General features: G+C 44.6%; 9 non-coding genes across 9 annotated transcripts; 1 reads left to right on the top strand and 8 right to left on the bottom strand.

The window, feature by feature from the left end:
* Positions 1 to 4,904: 4,904 nt before the first annotated feature.
* Positions 4,905 to 4,979, bottom strand: Trnas-cga. Its single transcript has one exon. It is a non-coding gene; the product is annotated as a tRNA-Ser (tRNA).
* A 227-nt stretch (positions 4,980 to 5,206) lies between these two features.
* Trnas-cga lies at positions 5,207 to 5,281 on the bottom strand. The gene has a single exon. It is a non-coding gene; the product is annotated as a tRNA-Ser (tRNA).
* Positions 5,282 to 5,508: 227 nt separating this feature from the next.
* Positions 5,509 to 5,583, bottom strand: Trnas-cga. The gene has a single exon. It is a non-coding gene; the product is annotated as a tRNA-Ser (tRNA).
* Positions 5,584 to 5,810: 227 nt separating this feature from the next.
* Positions 5,811 to 5,885, bottom strand: Trnas-cga. The gene has a single exon. It is a non-coding gene; the product is annotated as a tRNA-Ser (tRNA).
* A 227-nt stretch (positions 5,886 to 6,112) lies between these two features.
* Trnas-cga lies at positions 6,113 to 6,187 on the bottom strand. The gene has a single exon. It is a non-coding gene; the product is annotated as a tRNA-Ser (tRNA).
* A 529-nt stretch (positions 6,188 to 6,716) lies between these two features.
* Positions 6,717 to 6,791, bottom strand: Trnas-cga. The gene has a single exon. It is a non-coding gene; the product is annotated as a tRNA-Ser (tRNA).
* A 529-nt stretch (positions 6,792 to 7,320) lies between these two features.
* Trnas-cga lies at positions 7,321 to 7,395 on the bottom strand. Its single transcript has one exon. It is a non-coding gene; the product is annotated as a tRNA-Ser (tRNA).
* Positions 7,396 to 7,924: 529 nt separating this feature from the next.
* Trnas-cga lies at positions 7,925 to 7,999 on the bottom strand. The gene has a single exon. It is a non-coding gene; the product is annotated as a tRNA-Ser (tRNA).
* A 701-nt stretch (positions 8,000 to 8,700) lies between these two features.
* Trnas-cga lies at positions 8,701 to 8,775 on the top strand. Its single transcript has one exon. It is a non-coding gene; the product is annotated as a tRNA-Ser (tRNA).
* Positions 8,776 to 15,801: the final 7,026 nt, after the last annotated feature.

The following is a 15,801-nucleotide window of genomic DNA, read 5'->3' as shown; positions in this document are numbered from 1 at the left end:
ATTCTTAAATCAAGAGAAACTGTAATTCATGTGTTTTGTAGTAAAACCAAATCTGTGTTAATTGAAGCTAGTGCGTAAGCTTTGAAGCTAACAGTCGGTTTGAATGTAACAATTTATTTAAGCGAAGCATCTACTTGCAAAGCTAACAACATGTGATTACTGAACCAACTAAATTCCACCTGCCCGCTACAAAATACTTGCACCATTCTTATGTAAGCAGAGGCGACAGTCATTTAATTACTTTGAAAGTTTTTGTAACAGTATTGCTATAAGAACAATGGTTCATCTACTTGCACACTGCTACTATGATCATTTAATTACTACTCTACAGTGTGTAGATTCAGACTGTGAGTCTAGCACAAGCCATATTCCCTGTTAGTTAATAATATATGCATTTCTTAGAGCTTCTATAAGCTCCAGTAACCAGTCTCACTTTGCTGAGAAAATGCATTGCAGAAGTTCACTGCTCCTGTTATACAATATGGTCAGAAACAGTCTGAAAAGCTTGTAGCGATGTTGCAGGGTACGTTGTGCTCAGAAATAATTGTTAAGAAAAAAATTTGGTACGTTGTGCGCTTTCCGATTTTGTTAGCACTGACGTTAGGCAGTGAAATTTCCTACGTCACAACTTAACTGACATGTTAACTGTTCAAAACTAATTACTGAACAACTGACTTATAAATAATCAACTCGTAAACTACATGTAATACAATTTATTCTACTCGTTCAGCTTCCCATATTTGCGAAAACGTAGAGATTCTCCAAATCACTTGGTTTGACAACACCAGTGACGAAAAACGCGTCTGTCGTCGTCCAGAAACGAAGCTACATTGAAGTTAATTACAATAATGCCATCAATAGCTTCTAAAAATGAGTTACAAGTATGATAAAGTATAAATTATGCTCCATATCCCGACAATGTCCAGGGGCGTTCAAAAAGTAATACCTCAGAATTTTTCTCTGAAAGAATGTTGGTTTTATTCGGGATTCCAATACACCATATTATTCCCCGCTCTTTTGGTTACAAAGCCCTATTTGTCAGCATAATCTCCGTACAATGCGATGGCCTGACGCCACATTACAGGGAGGGCCCGCATTCCCGCATGCTGCATGGAACCACTCTACTGGTCACGTCGGAGCCAACGTCTTGCTGCATTAATAACCTCTCCATCATCGACGTACTGTTCCCTGTGGAGTGCAACCTTTATTGGGCCAAAGAGATGGAAGTCGGAAGGTGCGAGATCCGGGCATTAGGGTGCATCCTAGGGGACACACACACCTTTGAGTACCTCAGATGGTGGACGAGTGTGTCAAAACTACCAACAGAAACGTCCAGTTGGGCAGTGAGGTGTCTGATTGAGAGCCGTCGATCACCTCGAATGAGAGTCTCCGCACGCTCCAACGTGACACGAGTCTCAGCTGTGCGCGGCCAGCCGGCTCGCGAGAAACAGGACAGGCTCGAGCGACCTTGTTGCGATGATGACAGATGCCTCACCCACGACTCGCCGTGCTTTTGTTTACTTCCAGGTATCTGTAGACATTCTGTAAGCGCCTATGAACGTCTACGATGCTGGTTTTCCCCCAAGAGAAACTCAACGACAGTTCTCTGCTTGGAACGCACCTCCGTTACATACCCATTTTGAAGGTTATGTATAGCGCCGCCAGTTGTCGGAACTTCATGAGACTATAGAACCTGAAGTGGGAATATTCCGCGATGTTCCCAACATATTCCGCGCTCTTCAACAGAAACTGGCCGAGAAAAAATTGTGTTGCATTGCTAACTGAACGCCCCTCGTGCATTGACTGGAGTGGGTAAAACCCCAGCGGTGTTTGACCTCTTCACAATCGGCCCAGCAGTGGCGCTTCAGTCGACTGGAAAGGTGAGTTGCATTTCTGCGTACAACATTAAAATGGAGGCATCCGTATTTGTAGACTCAGAGGAGAAAAAACGTTGCCAAAAAGCATTCGTCATCGTCAGATTGGCCAAGCACCTAGCGCTATGTTATGAGGTGCCAATGAGTATCTACATTTACATCTACATCCATACTACGCAAGCCACCTGACGTTGTGGGGCGGAGGGTACTTTGAGTACCACTATCGGTTCTCCCTTCTGTTCCAGTCTAGTATTGTTCGTGGAAAGAATGATTGTCGCTATGCCTCTGTGTGTGCTCTAATCTCTCTGATTTTATCGTCATGGTCTTTTCGTGAGATACACGTAGGAGGGAGCAATATACTGCTTGACTCCTCGGTGAAGGCTCTCGAAACTTCAACAAAAGCCCGTACCGAGCTACTGAGCGTCTCTCCTGCACAGTCTTCCACTGGAGTTTATCTATCATCTCCGTAACGCTTTCGCGATTACTGAAAGATCCTGCAACAAAGCGCGCTGCTCTTCGTTGGATCTTCTCTACCTCTTCTGTCAACCCTGTCTGGTACGGATCCCACACTGGTGAGAAATACTCAAGGAGTGGGCGAACACGTGTACTGTAACCTACTTCCTTTGTTTTCGGATTGCACTTCCTTAGGATTCTTCCAATCAATCTCAGTCTGGCATCTACTTTACCGACGATCAACTTTATATGATCATTCCATTTTAAATCACTCCTAATGCGTACCCCCAGATAATTCACGGAATTAACTGCTTCCAGTTGCTCACCTGCTATATTGTAGCTAAATGATAAGGGATCTTTCTTTCTATGTATTCGCAGCACATTACACTTGTCTACATTGAGATTCAATTGCCATTTCCTGCACCTTGCGTCAATTCGTTGCATATCCTCCTGCATTTCAGTACAATTTTCCATTGTTACAACCTCTCGATACACAACAGCATCATCCGCAAAAAGCCTCAGTGAACTTCCGATGTCATCCACAAGGTCATTTATGTATATTGTGAATAGCAACGGTCCTACGACACTCTCCTGCGGCACACCTGAAATCACTCTTACTTCGGAAGACTTCTCTCCATTGAGAATGAAATGCTGCGTTCTGTTATCTAGGAACTGTTCAATCCAATCCCACAATTGGTCTGATAGTCCATATGCTCTTACTTTCTTCATTAAACGACTGTGGGGAACTGTATCGAACGCCTTGCGTAAGTCAAGAAACACGGCATCTACCTGTGAACCCGTGTCTATGGCCCTCTGAGTCTCGTGGACGAATAGCGCGAACTGGGTTTCACACGACCGTCTTTTTCGAAACCCATGCTGATTCCTACAGAGTAGATTTCTAGTCTCCAGAAAAGTCATTATACTCGAACATAATACGTGTTCCAAAATTCTACAACTGATCGACGTTAGAGATATAGGTCTATAGTTCTGCACATCTGTTCGACGTCCCTTCTTGAAAACGGAGATGACCTGGGCCATTTTCCAATCCTTTGGAACGCTACGCTCTTCTAGAGACCTACGATACACCGCTGCAAGAAGGGGGGCAAGTTCCTTCGCGTCATCGAACTGGTATCCCATCAGGTCCAGCGGCCTTTCCTCTTTTGAGCGATTTCAATTGTTTCTCTATCCCTCTGTCGTCTATTTCGATGTCTACCATTTTGTCATCTGTGCGTAAAATCTAGAGAAGGAACTACAGTGCAGTCTTCCTCTGTGAAACAGCTTTGGGAAAAGACATTTTGTATTTCGGCCTTTAGTCTGTCAGCCTCTGTTTCAGTACCATTTTGGTCACATAGTGGCTGGACATTTTGTTTTGATCCACCTACCGCTTTGACAATAGACCAAAATTTCTTATGATTTTCTGCCAGGTCAGTATTTTCGAATTCACTGAATGCCTCTCGCATAGCCCTCCTCACACTACATTTCGCTTCGCGTAATTTTTGTTTGTCTGCAAAGCTTTGGCTATGTTTATGTTTGCTGTGAAGTTCCCTTTGCTTCCGCAGCAGTTTTATAACTCGGTTGTTGTACCACGGTGGTTCTTTTCCATCTCTTACGTTCTTGCTTGGTGCATATTCATCTAATGCATATTGTACGATGGTTTTGAACTTTGTCCACTGATCCTCAACACTATCTGCACTTGGGACAAAACTTTTATGTTCAGCCGTCAAGTACTCTGAAAAGTGGTTTTTGTCACTTTTGCTATACAGAAAAATCTTCCTGCCTTTTTTAACATTTCTATTTACGGCTGAAATCATCGATGCAGTAACAGCATTATGATCGCTCATTCCCTGTTCTGCGTTAACTGTTTCAAATAGTTCGGGTCTGTGTGTCACCAGAGGGTCCAATATGTTATCTCCACGAGTTGGCTCTCTGAGCTGTTAGCTCAAGGTAGTTTTCAGATAAAGCACTTGAAATAATTTCACTGGATTCTTTGTCCCTGCCACCCGTTATGAACGTTTGAGGCTCCCAGTCTATATTCTGCAAATTAAAATCTCCACCCATAACTACAACATGGTCGGGAAATCTACTAGAAATATTTTCCAAATTTTCCTTCAGGCGCTCTGCCACAACAGTTGCTGAGCCAGGGGGCCTATAGAGACATCCAGTTACCATGTTTGAGCCTGATTTAACCGTGATCTTCACCCAAATTTCCAGAATGAGATTTTCACACTGCAGCGGAGTGTGCGCTGATATGAAACTTCCTGGCAGATTAAAACTGTGTTCCCGACCGAGACTCGAACTCGGGACCTTTGCCTTTCGCGGGCAAGTGCTCTACCAACTGAACTACCGAAGCACGACTCACGCCCGGTACTCACAGCTTTACTTCTGCCAGTACCTCGTCTCCTACCTTCCAAACTTTACAGAAGCTCTCCTGCGAACCTTGCAGAACTAGCACTCCTGAAACAAAGGATATTGCGGAGACATGGCTTAGCCACAGCCTTGGGGGATGTTTCCAGAATGAGATTTTCACTCTGTAGCGGAGTGTGCGCTGATATGAAACTTCCTGGCAGATTAAAACTGTGTTCCCGACCGAGACTCGAACTCGGGACCTTTGCCTTTCGCGGGCAAGTGCTCTACCAACTGAGCTACCGAAGCACGACTCACGCCCGGTACTCACAGCTTTACTTCTGCCAGTACCTCGTCTCCTACCTTCCAAACTTTACAGAAGCTCTCCTGCGAACCTTGCAGAACTAGCACTCCTGAAACAAAGGGTATTGCGGAGACATGGCTTAGCCACAGCCTTGGGGGATGTTTCCAGAATGAGATTTTCACTCTGCAGCGGAGTGTGCGCTGATATGAAACTTCCTGGCAGATTAAAACTGTGTTCCCGACCGAGACTCGAACTCGGGACCTTTGCCTTTCGCGGGCAAGTGCTCTACCAACTGAGCTACCGAAGCACGACTCACGCCCGGTACTCACAGCTTTACTTCTGCCAGTACCTCGTCTCCTACCTTCCAAACTTTACAGAAGCTCTCCTGCGAACCTTGCAGAACTAGCACTCCTGAAACAAAGGATATTGCGGAGACATGGCTTAGCCACAGCCTTGGGGGATGTTTCCAGAATGAGATTTTCACTCTGCAGCGGAGTGTGCGCTGATATGAAACTTCCTGGCAGATTAAAACTGTGTTCCCGACCGAGACTCGAACTCGGGACCTTTGCCTTTCGCGGGCAAGTGCTCTACCAACTGAGCTACCGAAGCACGACTCACGCCCGGTACTCACAGCTTTACTTCTGCCAGTACCTCGTCTCCTACCTTCCAAACTTTACAGAAGCTCTCCTGCGAACCTTGCAGAACTAGCACTCCTGAAAGGAAGGATATTGCGGAGACATGGCTTAGCCACAGCCTTGGGGGATGTTTCCAGAATGAGATTTTCACTCTGCAGCGGAGTGTGCGCTGATATGAAACTTCCTGGCAGATTAAAACTGTGTTCCCGACCGAGACTCGAACTCGGGACCTTTGCCTTTCGCGGGCAAGTGCTCTACCAACTGAGCTACCGAAGCACGACTCACGCCCGGTACTCACAGCTTTACTTCTGCCAGTACCTCGTCTCCTACCTTCCAAACTTTACAGAAGCTCTCCTGCGAACCTTGCAGAACTAGCACTCCTGAAACAAAGGATATTGCGGAGACATGGCTTAGCCACAGCCTTGGGGGATGTTTCCAGAATGAGATTTTCACTCTGCAGCGGAGTGTGCGCTGATATGAAACTTCCTGGCAGATTAAAACTATGTTCCCGACCGAGACTCGAACTCGGGACCTTTGCCTTTCGCGGGCAAGTGCTCTACCAACTGAGCTATCGAAGCACGACTCACGCCCGGTACTCACAGCTTTACTTCTGCCAGTACCTCGTCGCCTACCTTCCAAACTTTACAGAAGCTCTCCTGCGAACCTTGCAGAACTAGCACTCCTGAAAGAAAGGATATTGCGGAGACATGGCTTAGCCACAGCCTTGGGGGATGTTTCCAGAATGAGATTTTCACTCTGCAGCGGAGTGTGCGCTGATATGAAACTTCCTGGCAGATTAAAACTGTGTTCCCGACCGAGACTCGAACTCGGGACCTTTACCTTTCGCGGGCAAGTGCTCTACCAACTGAGCTACCGAAGCACGACTCACGCCCGGTACTCACAGCTTTACTTCTGCCAGTACCTCGTCTCCTACCTTCCAAACTTTACAGAAGCTCTCCTGCGAACCTTGCAGAACTAGCACTCCTGAAACAAAGGATATTGCGGAGACATGGCTTAGCCACAGCCTTGGGGGATGTTTCCAGAATGAGATTTTCACTCTGCAGCGGAGTGTGCGCTGATATGAAACTTCCTGGCAGATTAAAACTGTGTTCCCGACCGAGACTCGAACTCGGGACCTTTGCCTTTCGCGGGCAAGTGCTCTACCAACTGAGCTATCGAAGCACGACTCACGCCCGGTACTCACAGCTTTACTTCTGCCAGTACCTCGTCGCCTACCTTCCAAACTTTACAGAAGCTCTCCTGCGAACCTTGCAGAACTAGCACTCCTGAAACAAAGGGTATTGCGGAGACATGGCTTAGCCACAGCCTTGGGGGATGTTTCCAGAATGAGATTTTCACTCTGCAGCGGAGTGTGCGCTGATATGAAACTTCCTGGCAGATTAAAACTGTGTTCCCGACCGAGACTCGAACTCGGGACCCTTGCCTTTCGCGGGCAAGTGCTCTACCAACTGAGCTACCGAAGCACGACTCACGCCCGGTACTCACAGCTTTACTTCTGCCAGTACCTCGTCTCCTACCTTCCAAACTTTACAGAAGCTCTCCTGCGAACCTTGCAGAACTAGCACTCCTGAAACAAAGGATATTGCGGAGACATGGCTTAGCCACAGCCTTGGGGGATGTTTCCAGAATGAGATTTTCACTCTGCAGCGGAGTGTGCGCTAATATGAAACTTCCTGGCAGATTAAAACTGTGTTCCCGACCGAGACTCGAACTCGGGACCTTTGCCTTTCGCGGGCAAGTGCTCTACCAACTGAGCTACCGAAGCACGACTCACGCCCGGTACTCACAGCTTTACTTCTGCCAGTACCTCTTCTCCTACCTTCCAAACTTTACAGAAGCTCTCCTGCGAACCTTGCAGAACTAGCACTCCTGAAAGAAAGGATATTGCGGAGACATGGCTTAGCCACAGCCTTGGGGGATGTTTCCAGAATGAGATTTTCACTCTGCAGCGGAGTGTGCGCTGATATGAAACTTCCTGGCAGATTAAAACTGTGTTCCCGACCGAGACTCGAACTCGGGACCTTTGCCTTTCGCGGGCAAGTGCTCCACCAACTGAGCTACCGAAGCACGACTCACGCCCGGTACTCACAGCTTTACTTCTGCCAGTACCTCGTCTCCTACCTTCCAAACTTTACAGAAGCTCTCCTGCGAACCTTGCAGAACTAGCACTCCTGAAACAAAGGATATTGCGGAGACATGGCTTAGCCACAGCCTTGGGGGATGTTTCCAGAATGAGATTTTCACTCTGCAGCGGAGTGTGCGCTGATATGAAACTTCCTGGCAGAGTAAAACTGTGTTCCCGACCGAGACTCGAACTCGGGACCTTTGCCTTTCGCGGGCAAGTGCTCTACCAACTGAGCTACCGAAGCACGACTCACGCCCGGTACTCACAGCTTTACTTCTGCCAGTACCTCGTCTCCTACCTTCCAAACTTTACAGAAGCTCTCCTGCGAACCTTGCAGAACTAGCACTCCTGAAAGAAAGGATATTGCGGAGACATGGCTTAGCCACAGCCTTGGGGGATGTTTCCAGAATGAGATTTTCACTCTGCAGCGGAGTGTGCGCTGATATGAAACTTCCTGGCAGATGAAAACTGTGTTCCCGACCGAGACTCGAACTCGGGACCTTTACCTTTCGCGGGCAAGTGCTCTACCAACTGAGCTACCGAAGCACGACTCACGCCCGCTACTCACAGCTTTACTTCTGCCAGTACCTCGTCTCCTACCTTCCAAACTTTACAGAAGCTCTCCTGCGAACCTTGCAGAACTAGCACTCCTGAAAGAAAGGATATTGCGGAGACATGGCTTAGCCACAGCCTTGGGGGATGTTTCCAGAATGAGATTTTCACTCTGCAGCGGAGTGTGCGCTGATATGAAACTTCCTGGCAGATTAAAACTGTGTTCCCGACCGAGACTCGAACTCGGGACCTTTGCTAAGCCATGTCTCCGCAATATCCTTTCTTTCAGGAGTGCTAGTTCTGCAAGGTTCGCAGGAGAGCTTCTGTAAAGTTTGGAAGGTAGGAGACGAGGTACTGGCAGAAGTAAAGCTGTGAGTACCGGGCGTGAGTCGTGCTTCGGTAGCTCAGTTGGTAGAGCACTTGCCCGCGAAAGGCAAAGGTCCCGAGTTCGAGTCTCGGTCGGGAACACAGTTTTAATCTGCCAGGAAGTTTCACCCAAATTATTTCATTTTCGATCTCCGTCAATTTCCTTCGATACTATTGCACTTTTTATCGCTATAAACACGCCTCCCCCTTCACTGTCCAGCCTGTCTCTGCGGTATACATTCCAATCTGAGTTTAGAATTTCATTACTGTTTAATCTGGTTTCAGCCAGAACATAAAATGATCTCTTATATGCATAGCTGACAGTTTGGACAGCAGGCGTTACAGTCCTTACATGTTAAAACGGGTGGCTGCTCTTCATCTGCAAGGTTTCCGTGTCGTTATCTTTCAGCATAATAGTGTGTACGTTACCCGTGCTGTCCTGACCTACCTCGATACAGAGGGTGTTCGATTGTTGCCCTAGCCAGCACCTTCCTCAGATACGTCACACAATGAAAAGACTTGGGTTGCCGAGAGACTGGAGGTCACCACTAGCCAGCCACTATGACTGACGAACTCGGCTAAAGAGTCGACACAGCACGGCACGACGTACCCGAGTCTATCACTCGATCACAGTCCTACTCGGCGCCCAGGCAGGTTGCTGTTGTTGTTCCTCTGCACCCTGTACATTCTCAAAGCAGGAATGGCTAGAGGACAAATGTAAGGATTTAGAAGCTTATTTCAATAGGGAAAAGATGGACATCGCTTGCAGATAAAGTAGAGGCCTTTGTAGAAAAGAGAAGCAGCTGTTTGAATATCAAGAGACTTACCTTAGAGGGATAGGTTAAGAAAAGGCAAAGCCACGTTTATAGCATTTGTAGACTTTGAGAAGGCCTTTGGCAATACTGCCTAGAATACTCTCTCGAAATTCAGAAGGTAACAGGGTAGAATACGGGGAATGAAAGGCTATTTACAAATTGTACATAAACCAGACGGTAGTTATAATAGTCGAGCTGCATGAAACGGAGGCAGTGGTTCAAAAGTGAGTGAGACAGGGTTGCAGCCTATTCCCGATGCTATTCAGTATGTACATTGAACACGAAGTAAAGGTAACCAAAGAAAACTCTGGAGCAGAAATTAAAATTCAGGGAGAAGAAGTAAAAACGCTGAAGTTTGCCAATGACATCTTAATTCTGTCAGAAACAGCGAAGGACTTGGAAGAGCAGTTGAATGGAATGGACGGTGTCCTGAGAGAAGTATGTACGATTAACATCAATAAAAGTAAACCAAGGACAATGGAATGTAGTCGGATTCAATCAGGTGATGTTGAGGGCATTAGATTAGGAAATGAGACACTCAGTGGAATAGGTGAGTTTTGATAATGAGGCAGCAAAATAACTGATGGCGGCCGGAGTAGAGAGAATATAAAATGTAGCCTGTTAATAGATATAAAAGCATTTCTGAAGAAGAGAAATTTTTTAACTTCGAATATAGATTTAAGTGTTAGGAAGTATTTTCTGAAGATGTTGTCTGGAGTGCAGTCATGTATGGAAGGGAAACATGGATGATAAACAGTTCAGACAAAAAGATAATAGACGCTTTTGAATTATGGTGCTACGGAAGACGCTTAAGATTTTATGGGTAAGTCATGTAACTAGGAAGGAGATACTGAACGGAAATGGAGAGATACGAAATCTGTGGCGCAACTTGTCTAGAAGATGGGATAGAGTGATACATTCTAAGACATCAAGGTATCACCAATTAAGTACTGGAGGGAGGCGTCGAGGGGTAAAAACCGTAGAGTGGTACCAAGAGATGAATGCAGTAAGCAGATTCAGAACGATGTAGGTTGCAGTAAGTATTCAGAAATGAAAAAAGTGGTACAGGATAGAGCAACGTGTAGATCTGCATCCAACCAGTCTTCGGACTGAGGACCACCACAAAAAAAAAACAACAACACAACACTCCCAAATCACATACAGCTTCAGTTATCCCCAAATCACAATTTTAATCATGTACTCATCCTGATGTATAAGTTTCGTTATTTTCTATCCATGCAGGTGTTGCAGTTTTAACGACCCGTATTGTAGCTTTCTCACATGTTGCGATTTGTTTCGTTTCTTAGTGCAGTGTCCGGGACAGTTGTAGATACTGCTGATATGCATGTGGATATGGCCAGTGACACAGGTAAGAAGATCCGCACAGCAACATCCGACTGTCGTGGTGTGGTGGGGAAGGAAAAGGAGGGCGCAAGCAAAACATCAGAGTTGCCCTGGATAAATCTGCCGACTCCACAAATTTACGATAGGTGACTTCAACTGGCCCCACCTATTTGACCACGGATTCGAACTGATATCTAGCCATCCTACCAGATACAGCCAGACTATCTATATTGTTTCCTTAGACCAAGCTCGGGCTCCTGTCCCACCTTTGCATCCTTCCTGCACTCACTTCCGAATACAACGTCATTTGCTCACTCTCAGACATAGTGAATAATTTATATTTTGTCCTGTGTCTCTTATCAATCCACACTCCTTTCCTTGTCATCCACACAGCTTCTACTAGGAGCTGACCTCAATGAACTTTCCAGATGTGTCACTATCTTCGTCAATGCCAATGTATGGGCACAGGCCTCATCCTTGGCGTTTGTGGTTGATAGTACTATCATCATTTAAATGTTAAAGGTGGTGTATGTATACATTTAAAATGGTTTGTAAGGCATCTGGATTTTACGTACCTTACATGAGCTTGATCCATAATGCCTGTATGATGCAGTATGAGATCCTCAGAAAATGATAATTATATTATATCAACAAAAGGGAATTGCAGTAATCCCATGTACCGAAAATCATTCTTTCCTGTGATAAAATTTTTTTCATATATAGAGATAACGATTCAAATGTTCAAATGTGTGTGAAATCTTATGGGACTTAACTGCTAAGGTCATCAGCTCCTAAGCTTACACACCACTTAACCTAAATTATCCTAAGGACAAACACACACACCCATGCCCGAGGGAGGAGTCGAACCTCCGCCGGGACCAGCCACACAGTTCATGACTGCAGGCCCTAGACCGCTCGGCTAATCCTGCGCGGCAGATAACGATTTTAATAATTGTCAATTCAATATGTACAAGAGAAATATTTTGTTATTGAGTCTTGAAAGTATTGAACATGATTGTTGTGTATCACTTGACCGCTGAAAGCACAGTTGATAAATTATATGTTGATTAAAAAAGGAAATAGCTGTTTTGCCTTCCTAGAATAGACCTCAAACTTTCACTTTTATTAATTCAAGCATTCTAGTTAAATGAAAGCAGCATTTCTAATGATTTTGTTACAGTCCGCACATGATATTAGCTGCCTTACAGGGCCAGGTTCATAATTGGTTAGAATGTCTGTTTAACACTCTGGACTTGAGAAGACAGTTCAGATGTTTTGTCCATTTGTGCGCTAAGTGGTAAGCTAAGTTTGCACACATTAGTACACTCACTGTGCAGGCATGAAAGTGTGGACAATCTTACAAGTTTGGCTGAAGAGCAGCAATATGATGGATGCCAGTCTGCTTACCATGTGAAAGAGGGGGGAGTGGTGATGAAATAAAAAATAAAAAATACGAGCTACCACAGAGACCCATGTTTACACGAATGAGCACTGCAATTATTCTAAAATGACTTGGCAGATCTTTACTGTATGAACTGCTTCTTGCTTTTGTGATTGTCGAGGTGCTAACAATTCCTTTCAGATTTACCAGAAGCAGCTCGTGACTACTGACAACTGGCTGCTTCAAAATTTACTCTTTAAATAGGAACCAACAAAATGGACTTCCTAGGAGAAGAAATTCTGAAAAAGCAGCAGCAATGTTCACTGCACAGAAAGACTCAGCATCGGTTCTGACAGAATCCTCTCACTCAGTAGATATTGTGTAAGTGGGTGTTGTATGCACAAACACTTCGATACTTCTGTGCTTTCATAATGCTCAGCCAAATAACTAGTGCAACTGTTTAGGAGCCTCTATCCTCTAGAGCAGGCTGTTCCAATGCTGCCTCATAGGGCACCGTCTCCTGTCATCTCAACCACGGGCAGGGGCAGATAGTTATCAGCTACCTGCTAGTCATTCATATTTTATAGTCTGTCGGTAAACTGAAGAGCAAGCCAGTGAGTCCCCACTACGTCATAAGGAGCTCCTACTCGCTGTTTCCAATGCTATACAGGGCCTTTTGCAGCGCGCCTTCAAAATGAGGCTCAGACATCCAGGGAGTGTTTATTTTCCACTATAGCAACTAGTATAACTAACGCAAGTAAAGTACACCAACAGTATCTACGCATGACACCACACACTGCACTGTATTGTCTGATGGGAACTGATTTTTAGGCATCCTGTAAAGAAGATAGAATGCTATTCTGGGAAAGGCCAGTTCCACCACTTACAACTGCTGCGCACTCTTCAGTTATGCACGTGTCCACACAACTTGACCACCCCTACCTGCAGGCATTCTGCCAAGGCAGTGTGATCGTGTGGGCACTGACCCGACTGACTGACTGCACGTTAGTCATATTTTGGGTCACCCCTGCCCACTGGTGCCGGTGAGCGTCCTGCTGGGATAGTCTGTTCCATACCAAGGGCATAGCTACGCTGCCGCAATTGGCGAATTGGCTTCGTGCACCCGAGGCGGTTGTCCCCTGGTGCCCAAAAGAATGAAATTAAAACAAATAAAAAAACGCGACAAGTGCGACTAGAGCTCACGTTCAGAGGGTTCCATACAAATTTAATTATATATGGTTCATCTATAGGTTTCACGAGCGAGTTCGTATCAAATTATGTGACATAAGAGTATGTGGCCATATCTTCTGATTGCATTAACTTAGATGCATAAGTATTTTATTCCGCTAAGTAACTGTAGTCCTTAGTATTTGATATTAATTTCAACGAGACATGTGCCTATTCCTGAGAAAAACAAGTCTTAAGAGACGGACGGACGAACAACCAAGTGCTATAAGTTTTTACCAGATGAGGTTGTTGCTTGCCAGTCTCGTCATCTCAAACTAATGCTAGGCAACGACGCTGCTGAGACCCCTTTGTTGTTGAGAACTGCATTACACTGCGGTATGTTGTTTACTCGAAGAGGATATGCGAGAAATAATATCACAGAATTAAGGCCATTCAGTGACAATAGCGCGGGCGTAAATAGTCTGGGACGATCAGGTGAGTCCCTGAGAGAATTAGGAGCCCCTGAAAAGAAGAAAAATAGGTAGCATTGATCAGTCAAGCGAAATCTTCAATGAAATATTATTTTGCAAATCATTGTGACCCGGGTAAAAGATCGATCTGCTTTAGGTTACGAATATCGGTTAATTGAATGTTCGGAATGAAGGGGACTACATGTGAACAACCGTTCCGACCAAGGCTATGACGGAGCACTTGTCATGAGTGGCGTATGCAATATTGTGCAAAAAAAGATCAAGGCATTATTGAAATTTAGTCCTTAAAGGCACTGTACGGCCAAAAGACTAATCGAGAAACAGTCCTGTATTTCAGAACTCGTACAAATTTGTATGTCACGACATGTTACGGTTGTAGGATGTGAAAATTGTTTCGTGGGTGCTTTCAAAGTAACTCCAAAGATCTTCCACGTTTGTAAGAAACATCTTTACACTTAAAAAGAGATTCTTTGAGGTTCTTAACGCTCTAAGAGTTTGATAGGCTTTCTTAAAGCTCAGACAAACACAGTTCATAAGATCAAGAAGCGTAACAATATATCTTAAAAACATAATCGTAACCTCTCCAGATGCAATATAAACCTCTAGAATGGATTAATACAGAATATAAGGCCTTGTAGTCTGAGAGTATGGATGTTACTGCTGATTTGTGGGAACAATCCTGTCAAAAACAGCTGTGTAAGATTAAGGTTTAATGTCCCGTCGGCGGCGATGTCATTAGGGCATTGTATCAACTCGAGTAGAGGAAGGAAGGCTGAGGAAATAGGTAGCAGCACTTTTTAAAAGAACCATCTCGGTGTTTGCCTCAAGTTATTTACAGATATTCACGGAAAGCCTCAATCCGGATGGGCGGATGGGAATTATATTCGCCGTCCTCCGGTATGTGAGTCACATGCTTTAGAACTGGGAGTTTTGGGACGAATACAGGATTTTGGTCCTGGGGGGGGGGGGGGGGGGGGAGGGCGGCTGAAGTCATAAAAATATTGTATCATAGAGACGGGTCAGAATTTTCTTGAGTGAACAATGGTACTTACTTAACTCTGCTGCCGTCTATTATTTTATTGTGGTGAGTGCTAAAAAGTCAACCATTTTCCTACCGCCACTCAGTATTATCTTTAAATTATCTTATATCATGCTGTATTCAGTTCCAAAATCTTAAAAACTATTACTTCCCAAAAAGTACGTAGTTTAGTCTGGTATACACAGATCTTTACACTTCCTCACTTGGCATTGTTCATGGTGTACCAAATAAAAAGTTTCTTTAAAAAAATATAGATTTGATTTTTTTCTCTATGCCTAATATTACTCTTAACTGCAGGAAGGATCACTAATGTCCATAAAATGTACATAAGTTTCGGATCAAAAAGCCATAAGGAAAAGGAATTTATTATTACTTTTTAGAGAGATAGTAAACATGATATCTGGAGAGCGCATTACAGACTGTCCCAAGTATGCACTTCTACAGTACATAAAATTTGTACTTAAGGAAAGCTTGACTCATCCACAAAACCAGCGAGGACATAATTATAACTTCCTTAACTGTTGCGGCTTTGATTAAAATACTCTATTACTAGTATTTTCCACTGGCTCAATAATTTAATCGTATATGTCCTCTACTTGAACTTTGGTTGGACTCACTTTTTTAAAAATAAATCACGACATCGGATAATATAAACACATTGCAAACACTGCTTGTACTGTGAAACCTGTGTTCTGGCCGAATTTCATGATTGTAGGTCAACAGAAGTAACCTACAGGTTTTGATGAGTTAGTTTGTGAATATCAAATATGTAACAAAGTGGCCGTATCTCTTGATTACATTGACATAAACGCTTATTACATTTATTGCATCGCCAAGGGACCTTCGACGTTAGCACGTGACGTAAATTTCAGCTTGATACATGTACACGTT

Source organism: Schistocerca americana, chromosome 5 (assembly GCF_021461395.2).
Source record: "Schistocerca americana isolate TAMUIC-IGC-003095 chromosome 5, iqSchAmer2.1, whole genome shotgun sequence".
Classification (NCBI taxonomy): domain Eukaryota; kingdom Metazoa; phylum Arthropoda; class Insecta; order Orthoptera; family Acrididae; genus Schistocerca; species Schistocerca americana.
The sequence above is the reverse complement of the archived record's forward strand: the minus strand, read 5'-3'. Positions and strand labels throughout refer to the sequence as shown.